Here is a 9,980-nt window from a genome sequence, read left to right on the forward strand (position 1 = left end):
CATTATAATAGTCAAATAATGCTTTTATGATTTGTTTAGAATTCTTCCTTTTCTCCTTTAAAATATAAAATTGTTTATTTTTATAATTGTATATAATTTTATTATTTTTAGTTTTTAAATAAAAAAAAATAGAGGGCATTTCAAGATGCTTTTGGCAAGTAATACTCTACAGATGACACATTTTGGGTGTAGCCAGTCTTTTCTCCCAAAGAATGAAAAGCTAAATTGGATATAATTTTCACAATTGTTTTTTTACAATTTTTAAAATCATAGTTGTTCTGACAGTATCATTACTTTGTGTTATGTTTTTCTTTATGTAATGTTATATAATATTTATTCCTCCCCCACCCTTCCCCACCACTCCCTGCTATTACATGGACTTTGTAGCTTTCTGTTTTATTACACATTTTTTTCTATTACAAAATAATGTATGATCAATACAGAAAACTTGAAGAATACAGTAACCATAAAGAAAAAATATATACCACTACATACCTATTAGAATGGCCAGAATCCAGAACACTGACAACGCCAAATGCTAGCGAGGATGTGGAGCAAAAAGAACTCTCATTCATTGTTGCTGGGAATGGAAAATGTACACTTTGGAAAACAGTTTAGCAGTTTCTTACAAAACTAAAACTCCTCTTGTATATGATCCAGCAACTGCACTCCTTGCTTGGTGTTTACCAAGGGAGTTGAAAACTTATATCCACACGAAAAGCTGAGTAGATGTTTATAGCAGCTTTATTCATAATTGTCAAAATATGGAAATAATCAAGATGTCCTTCGGTAGATGAATGGATAAATAAACTGGTCCATGCAGACAACAGAATATTATTCACTACTAAAAAGAAATGAGCTATCAAGCCATGAAAAGATGGAGAAAACGTCAATGCATTTACTAAGTGAAAGAAGCCAATATGAAAAGTCTACATATTATATGACTCCAACTATATGACATTCTGGAAAAGACAAAACTATGGAGACAGTAAAAAGGTCAGTGCTTGCCAGGGGGCAGGGTGAGATGAATAGGCAGAGCACAGAGGATTTTTAGGACGGTAAAATGACTCTATGAGACTATAATGGTAGATACTCGTACATGTCATTATAGACTTATCCAAACCCATGTACAACACCAAGAGTGAATCCTAATGTAACTAGATCCTAATATAAACTAGACTTTAACACTTAAGTTCACCAATTATAACAAATGCACCACTCGGTGGGAAATGTTGATAATAGGGAAGCTCTCTGCATGTGTGGAGAAGGGACTATAGGGAAATCCCTGTACTATCTGCTCAAGTTTGCTGTGAACCTAAAACGCACTAAAAATATAAATCCTATTAAATAATTGTAAATAAATACAACATTATCGTATAACTCTCACCCAAATGAAATCACTGGTTTCTGTGTTGTTTTCACCTATCTGTGTACATAGCTTCATGCTGTCTTGTTGCCCACCTTTGTCACCTGGTAACTCACTAGGAGCATTTCCCCAGGATAATAAATAATCTTCTACATCATATCCTTAATGGTTTCATGGTAATCCATTATATGGATGTACCATAAATATACATAACCAGCCCCTTGTTTTGGACTTGTATCTTATAATCATGATTTTTGAAGCTATATAATACTCAACTGAGTAAAAATAACATCATTTATTTTTTAATTTTTCTCATTGTCACATATTTATATAACTATTGACTTATTTTAAATCACAGTACATTGAGCATCTTTGTGCACAAAACACTTTTTTCTTTAATATTTAGGATTATTTCCACAGGATAGATTCATTAAAATAATGGTGGAGTTTTCTCATTCTGAAGTGTCCATTTTATTGAACAATTTGGAGGACAAGTACTTATATATAAAGATAAACATTCATGATTAGAATGAAAAATTCAAATGACTTTTTAAAATAACAATTTTATTGAGATGTAATTCATATACCGTAAAGCTTACATTTTGTGAGGTTTTTTAAAATTTAGATTGGGGAACAATGTGTTTTTCCAGGACCCATCAGCCCCAAGTCAAGTCATTGTTTTCAACTAGTTGTGGAGGGCGCAGCTCACATGGCCGATGAGGGAATCCAACTGGCAACCCTGTTGTTAAGAACTCATGCTCTAACCAACTGAGCCATCTGGCCGCCCCAAAGTTTACCTTTTTAATGTGTACAATTCAGTGGTTCACCACTATCTAATTCCAGAACATTTTCATCATTCCAAAAAAGAAACCCCATGCCCTTTAGCAGTCACTTCCCATTCTCCCTTGCCTCAGAACCTGGCTATAGTTTCTCTTTGTAGCATTAGTTTCTGAAGCCCAAGAGATTTCTTTTCCTATTTTTTTTTTTTTTTTAAGATTTTATTGGGGAAGGGGAAAAGGACTTTATTGGGGAACAGTGTGTACTTCCAGGACTTTTTTCCAAGTCAAGTTGCTGTCCTTTCAATCTTAGTTGTGGAGGGTGCTGTTCAGCTTCAAGTTGTTGTCCTTTCAGTCTTAGTTGTGGAGGGCGCAGCTCAGCTCCAGGTCCAGTTGCCGTTGCTAGTTGCAGGGGGCGCAGCCCACCATCCCTTGCGGGACTTGAGGAATCGAACCGGCAACCTTGTGGTTGAGAGCCCACTGGCCAATGTGGGAATTGAACTGGCAGCCTTCGGAGTTAGGAGCATGGAGCTCCAACCGGCTGAGCCACCGGGCTGGCCCCAAGAGATTTCTTGATGTGCTAGATAAGATTTTTTGATTAGATGAATGCAATTCACATATATGTTCAAGAAAATTTGCAGAATTATCATTTGTAAACTCCTCATTAACTTTCAACATCAGGTTCCTTATGCTTGGAGTCTTTAACCATTATCCATTGTGGATAAATTTTTAATGTATATATAACTCACAATAAAACACTACAACAGTGAAAACCACCATGGAGGCTTCCAGTGTCCAGCTGAGTAATAAACAGATTCATGCTTGTCTGATCACCAGGAACCACCTCACATTTGTTCTTTCAATCACTCAAGACTCACACTATTTTTCTTTTCAGAAGGAAAATACTTAAATAATTTTTATTTGTTAAATGTTTAAAAAGTGAAAGTCATAATTACCAACTTTAATGATGTGGACCCTCCAACACCTTTGTGAACCCCTGAACGCCACTTTTTTGCCCCCCAACACCACCAATTTCCACCCAATTCAAACGTGTCTCATTTCAAGCTAACATTAAGTATCTTTTTACCTTTCTTCTCCTCTCTCCAGAGGTAGAATGGTGGCAATGATAAGGGTTCTGTATTAGGAGGCAATGGAGTGTAGAGCTCGAGAATGTGGGCTCTAAGCCATACAAAGGTTCATACCCGAACTCAGCCATTAATTACTACCTCATGATCATGGAAATATCACTTATTCTATGTCCTTTAGATTGTTCATTAATAAAATAAGGATCATCAGAATTCCTGCTATTCAGTTGGGGTGAGAACTCAATGACATAATCCATGCAATATACGAATAACAATTTTTACCGTATAATAAGCACTGGACCCTGAAAGCTATTCTTGAAAACTTACTGTCTGCTGAGATTTTTACATATGTTATCACTAATTCTCGTGATAACACTCTAAGGCAGGTATCATTATCCCTATTTTACAGAGTAGCAAATAGACTCACATAGGCAACTTATCTGAGGTGACCTCAAACTCTGTCTAACTAAACCCCATATTCTTCCACTACATTTTCATAATGATAAAAAAATTAATAATTCATCTTATTTGTGTGTTTTGCCATTATAAAGAATTTTCAAATGTTCTTTTACTGACTCCTGTGAAGAAGACATCATTTCCATTTTTGGACAGATAATAAGACATATTTTATAGAGTTGCTATGATGATTAGAGATATGAGCACTTAGTGGCCATTGCTATTTCTACAAGGAGACAGACAGCATGGTTTAGGGATTACCCAGCTATTCAGTGGTAAAGAAACCAGGACACTGTGTTTCGAATTCAAGCCTCTTCCCCCCTATATAGCTGCCATCTAGAAGCAGCCTAGGTATCCAGAAGAGCTGAAAAACATCATGGTCTGAACACATCTGTGCAAATCTCCCCCACCCCCATTCTTCTACCCACTGGACCTCAGTTTTCCCCCTTGTAAAATGGTACTGCTGGGCAAGATGACTTCCAGGATTCCTTCTGCCTCTGATAATCTCTAATTGGAGATTGGGACTCTGATTGCCTCTATGAATGACATCCTCGGTTTTGGTTTATTAACAGTAGATAAGTAAAAAGGTAGTGATGCATGAGGAATTAAGAAGTCATAGTTATGGCTGGGATGCACATTTCCTCTCCCAGGGGAAGCCTGTGAGCCCCTTCCAGAAATCAGGTTCCGTTTAAAGTCAGAGACCTCAGTCTCGCCTTACCTCATCTACTTTACAACCAGGACCCTCCCCTCTGCACGATATTAGACAGATCCCTTGAAGGGGAGGAGAGGTGAGAGGAGACCAGAGTTCTAGCCCCCTGTCCCTCGGCAGATCTCTACACTTTAGTCATAGATTGTATTTTCACTTGTTTATGTCTTGTCACTGGTCAAAATGCTCCCTCTTAAGTGTGCACAAGGACACGCAGCCAAGCTAGCCCAGCAAACAGCCTCCAAGCTCAGGGGATAGTTCTCCGAGAGCAGACATTCACCCATACCCTGCTGCCCTGTGGCCCCATCCAGTGGCCCAGACCCAGGAAGGGAGATGACCCTAGAACTTCATTTCCCCAAGAGGGTTAGTGTCCTTGGCTTAACAGCACACCAGCCAGGGACACACTTGTAGTAAGTGTTCGATAAACACTTGCTGAACTAAATCTAGAGTTCAGGAGAAACTGCACAAGTACACAGCTGTTATTAATGACCCTGCAGGGAAGAAAATGTAACCTTATCAGAGAAAGAAGAAGAGAGGAAAGGAAATGTTTAACATTCACGTTAACTGATTACTGAGTACCTGATGTGTCATTTCTTCTGATCCTCATAATAGTCCTGTGTGGTCAACTACTAACCATCACTGTCATCACCCGTTTTACAGTTGGAGAGCTTCAGTGACTTGCATAAAGCCACTGCTCGTACAGAATAGAACCACAATTTGGACCCAGGTCTCTCTGATTCCAAAGTTCATGCCTATTTCTATTATACCACAGAGTTCTTCTATCGGAAAAGAAATTATTTTATTTGTAAAGATGTATGTACTCTGATGTTCATTGCAGCATTATTTATGGTGGCAAAGACATGGAAACAACCAAAGTGTCCTTTGATAGATGAATGGATAAAGAAGATGTGGTACATATACACAATGGAATACTATTCGGCCATAAGAAAATATGAAATACTGCCATTTGTGACAACATGGATAGACCTTGAGATTATTATGCTAAGCTAAATAAATCAGACAGAAAAAGTCGAGAACCATATGATTTCATTCATATGTGGAATATAAAACTGAAAGCAGGGGCCGGCCCGGTGGCTCAGGCGGTTAGAGCTCCATGCTCCTAACTCCGAAGGCTGCTGGTTTGATTCCCACATGGGCCAGTGGGCTCTCAATCACAAGGTTGCTGGTTTGACTCCCGCAAGGGATGGTGGGCTGTGCCCCCTGCAACTAGCAACGGCAACTGGACCTGGAGTTGAGCTGCACCCTCCACAACTAAGATTGAAAGGACAACAACTTGAAGCTGAACGGCACCCTCCCAACTAGGATTGAAGGGACAACAAATTGACTTGGAAAAAAGGCCTGGAAGTACACAGTGTCCCCAATAAAAGTCCTGTACCCCTTTCCCAATAAAAAAATCCTTAAAAAAAAAGAATAGAATTATTTAAAAAAAACCTGAAAGCAACAAAGGAACAAGATAAGCAAATAAAGAAACAAAAACTCAAGACACAGACAACAAGTTAGTGGTTACCGGAGGGTAGATGAAAATAAAAGGGGTCAAATATATGGTGATGGAAGGAGAACTGACTCTGGGTGCTGAGCACACAATGTGATATATATATAGATGATGTATTATAGAATTATACACTTAAAACCGATGTAAGTTTACTAACCATTGTTACCTCAATAAATTTAATTTAAAAATTTTAAAAAAGGAAATGCTGGAGCTGAATAACTCAATAAAAGAGATGAATAATGAAATAGCAAACTTAGGAAACAGAGCTGACCAGATGGAGGAAAGAATTAGTAATATCGAAGATAGAAATCTGGAAATGCTACATGTGGAAGAAGAGAGAGACTTGAGAGTTAGAAGAAATGAAAGAACTCTACAAGAACTATCTGACTCTATCAGAAAGAGCAATATAAGAATAATGGATATACCAGAAGTAGAAGAAGGGAACAGAGAGCCTATTCAAACAAGTAGTTGACCAGAACTTCTTCCCAAACCTAGTAGCTATAAAATGGCATAGTGCAAAAAGAAAAGAAAAAGAAGGAATTCTTTAAAAGGAACAGAATGGAAGAGAGAATGTAAAAAAAGGAGAGGAAGGGAAAGAAGGGAAGGGAGAAGGAAACAGATTGACAGTGTGTGTCACTTGGGGGAGGCTTTTAAAAAACTGATAATGTTCTATTTCTTAATCTGAATAGTGGGTCATTAGTGTTTCTTTTAATATTCTTTAAAGTGTACTTACATACTGTATGCTACATATAAGCACACCTATATACTGTATATGATACAATATATCTTATTTCACAATTTAAAAAAATAGAAAACAAGAAGACTAAAAAGTAAAATATTCCAAGAAGAATTAGAAGTTGCTAAATACAACTCTAACCACAAGCTTGTCACATACACAACTTCAGTCACGTGCTGTCCCACCTAACATTCTCCAGCTGCTCTTGGAGCGTGTGGTAAGATAACTATTGACATACCTGAGGCCTTTCTTGGGAGGCCTTTCTTGGGAAAAATTCGGTTGCCTTCTCCTGCTGTGATTCCTGCTGTGGCCAACAGATGGAGCCATTCCCTCCCTCCCTACTCTTCAAACTGCTTAAGCAGAAAAGCTGTTGCTTAAAAGCTTTGTAGTCCAGGGATGGGAGGACTCTGGCCATTGCCAGACACTAGAGGCCAAAGAAGGGTGAGGGCTGACTACTACCAGGAAGAATTTATTACATATAAACCCAGTGAGGACTGAAAGAACAGTCAGTTCCCAGCAGGGTTTCAGCATTATTAATATTTTGGGCTGGTTAATTCTTTGTTGGGGCTGGAGGAGGGCTGTCACGCGCATTGTAAGACGCTTAACATTCCTGGACTTTACCCACTAAATGACAGTAGCATGCCCCTCTCCTAAGCTGTGCCAACAAAAAAATGTCTCAGACATTGCCCAATGTCCCCTGGGGTGGGCAGAATCACCCTTAGTTGAGAACCACTGGTTCACAGATATTAATGGTGTTGGGTTAGGGTTTATATAGAATGGAGGATGTACTCTGAGGGCCACCTGCCCCCAAAGCCCAGTTACCAATGCTTGGGAGTTGGGGGAAGGCCCTTAACACAAGGAAACCAGCAGCCCTCACCTGATGAGTAGGAAAAGCTGAGGGAGAGAGCACGTGTGGAGTTGAAACCCTCATAGTTAGGATTGCTCTGTAAGGTGGGAATTATTTTTATCCACACTTTAAAGATAAAGAAACTGAGGCTCATAGAAATTAAGCAACTTGCCTGAGGTCAAACAGCTAGGAAGTGATAGAATTGGGATTCCAACCCAATCCTTATCTCCAAAGCCTTATGCTGCAACGTTGAGACTCCTGAAAACTTATCTTTCATTTATTTATTTATTTATTTATTCACTCATTCATTCATTCATTCATTCATTCATTCATTCATTTATCCATCCATCTGCTTATTTAACAACTACTTACTTAGCTCCCACTATGTGCAAAGCTCTGGGACTAGAGAGACAAATGAAACAGTCAATCCCTACACTCACGGACTTTGTTGTCTGTCTAGTGGAAGATAAAAACAATAAATGATCATACAGGAATTATTCAATAACAGTTATGATAAGAGCAGTGAGAAAAAAGCTTAGGGAGCTATGTGTGCTAGGATGTGGGCAAAATTAAAAAGTTGAAAATACAGATGGACATTAACCTGCCTCCCTCCCTGAAGCTTGGGAAAGGTCCTCTGGGGACAAAAGATATGAAGATGACAAGGCAGCCTGAGCACAGGGGAAAAATGTAATTTTAATAGCCGTGATGGTCATCTAAGCTATTATGGCCCCATCTTCACTGATCTAAGCTCATACTTAAATGGAAATTTACTTGAAAAGCCCTTTCTTTGCATAATGGAAAGGCAGACTTGTCCAATTCCATCTCCCCAAGGTAATGGCCCCAGGATATAATGGGAGGCCTCCTACCAGCCCTGCTTATCACGGGCTCACAGCCTGGGTATCCCCCTTCTCAGTGTCCTTCATCTCTGTTACTCAATAAGGTCCCCCTAAGGATGCATCACCTCCAAGGTCACTGCTGAGAACTGTTAGGAAGAGGGAGAATTGTCAGGCTGACATCACCGTGTTGCTCAACCTCTTTATCTCAGGAAGATGATCCAGAAAGTCTCCCTCTGCAGGGGCAACAGGCTGAGCCTGATGGCAGCAGGCTTCCCACCTGGCAGGCCAGAGAGGTGGCTTCTGCTGGACAACCACAGGACCCCACACCCAGGCCACCCAAGGTTCCAAGCTGGGTGTGGCTCTGTCTTTATCCAACCTGACAACTCCTGCTTTCTCTCCCGCGGAGAGGGCTAATTCAACAAAATTAACAATACCACAAACATTACAAAATCCAGAGAAGAATCATATGTTTGTATTAATTAACGGCCTGACATGCCTCAATAATCCATTTTTTTCCCTATGATTTAGGCTGCGAACTTTTTTTGTTTTTAATTTGAACCTTTCGCTTGATCAACCCTGACTCACAAGAACTTCCTTTTGTTTTTTTTGTTCTTGTTTTTTGGTTAAAGTACAAGATGTATACAATAAAATGTAAACAGTGTACTGATTTTAAGTGCACAGTTCAATGATTTTGTTACATCTGCACATACTCATATAATCACCACCAAGATCAAGATACATGTATTTTCAATCCACAGTTGGGAATCTGTGTATGCAGACAACCGACCTAAGTTATATGCAGATTTTTTTACTTCATGGTGGGTTGGCCCCTCATCCCCATTGTTCAATGGTCGCTGTAGAACATTTCTCACAGGTGTTTACTCTTATTACAGCTTTATTCCTAATAATACCATTATTAGCATTACCTGAGGTCCAGGTCTTGGGCTAAGTGCTTTATATACATACCGTCATTTGATCCTCGCAACAGAGTACTACTGTCATCTCCATTTAAAAGAGAAAGAAACTGAAGATTTGAGAATTTTAATGCCTTGTCAAAAGTCACCCAAAGAAGCAGGTGCCAGCCTGGCCCTTGAACCCAGGTCTGTCAGACTCCAAAGCCCACATATCTAAACACTGCTTTACCACGGGACACCTACTGGCACCACTTCAAAGTAACCTACTGTTTCCTCCATTTTTGTTTTATTTTGCTCACGTTCTCCAGAAACCTCTGGGCTCCCATTTAAAACTTGGATGGCATAATCTCCACTCTCAGCATACCCCCTCCTGCGAGCTCAGTGCCTGATTCTTGGCCCCTGAGGAAGACATCAGAGGACCCTGTATGAGCCCACGTTTCTGAAGGCCACAGTCACCAGTCTGGTGGGCCTGTGGGACCTCCCTGAGAAAACAGCACACTTCCCCAGCGTCCACAAGTGTAGAAAGCCCAGCTCAGAGACTAGCTCTTTATCTGGAGTCAGAGTGGAAAAATTATGGGCTTTGGAGTCAGATCGTCTTTGGTTCAAGTCCTGCTTCAGCCATTTCCTAGAAGTGACCACGTGCAATGTATCTCTTAGAGAGTTCCCTCGACTGAACTAGGAGAATATTAAGAAAATCTTGCTCATAGGGCTGTTCGGAGAATGAGATGAGATTGTGCTGTGCATA

At 39.8% G+C, this 9,980-nt stretch overlaps 1 long non-coding RNA gene across 1 annotated transcript; it reads right to left on the reverse strand.

The window, feature by feature from the left end:
- Positions 1 to 2,342: 2,342 nt before the first annotated feature.
- On the reverse strand, positions 2,343 to 7,048 carry LOC141567117 (uncharacterized). The gene is made up of 2 exons (XR_012489512.1): positions 6,877 to 7,048; positions 2,343 to 2,722 (listed from the first exon to the last, which is right to left on the reverse strand). It is a non-coding gene; the product is annotated as an uncharacterized LOC141567117 (long non-coding RNA).
- Positions 7,049 to 9,980: the final 2,932 nt, after the last annotated feature.

This window comes from Rhinolophus sinicus, linkage group LG10, assembly GCF_036562045.2.
Source record: "Rhinolophus sinicus isolate RSC01 linkage group LG10, ASM3656204v1, whole genome shotgun sequence".
NCBI classification, from domain to species: Eukaryota; Metazoa; Chordata; class Mammalia; order Chiroptera; family Rhinolophidae; genus Rhinolophus; species Rhinolophus sinicus.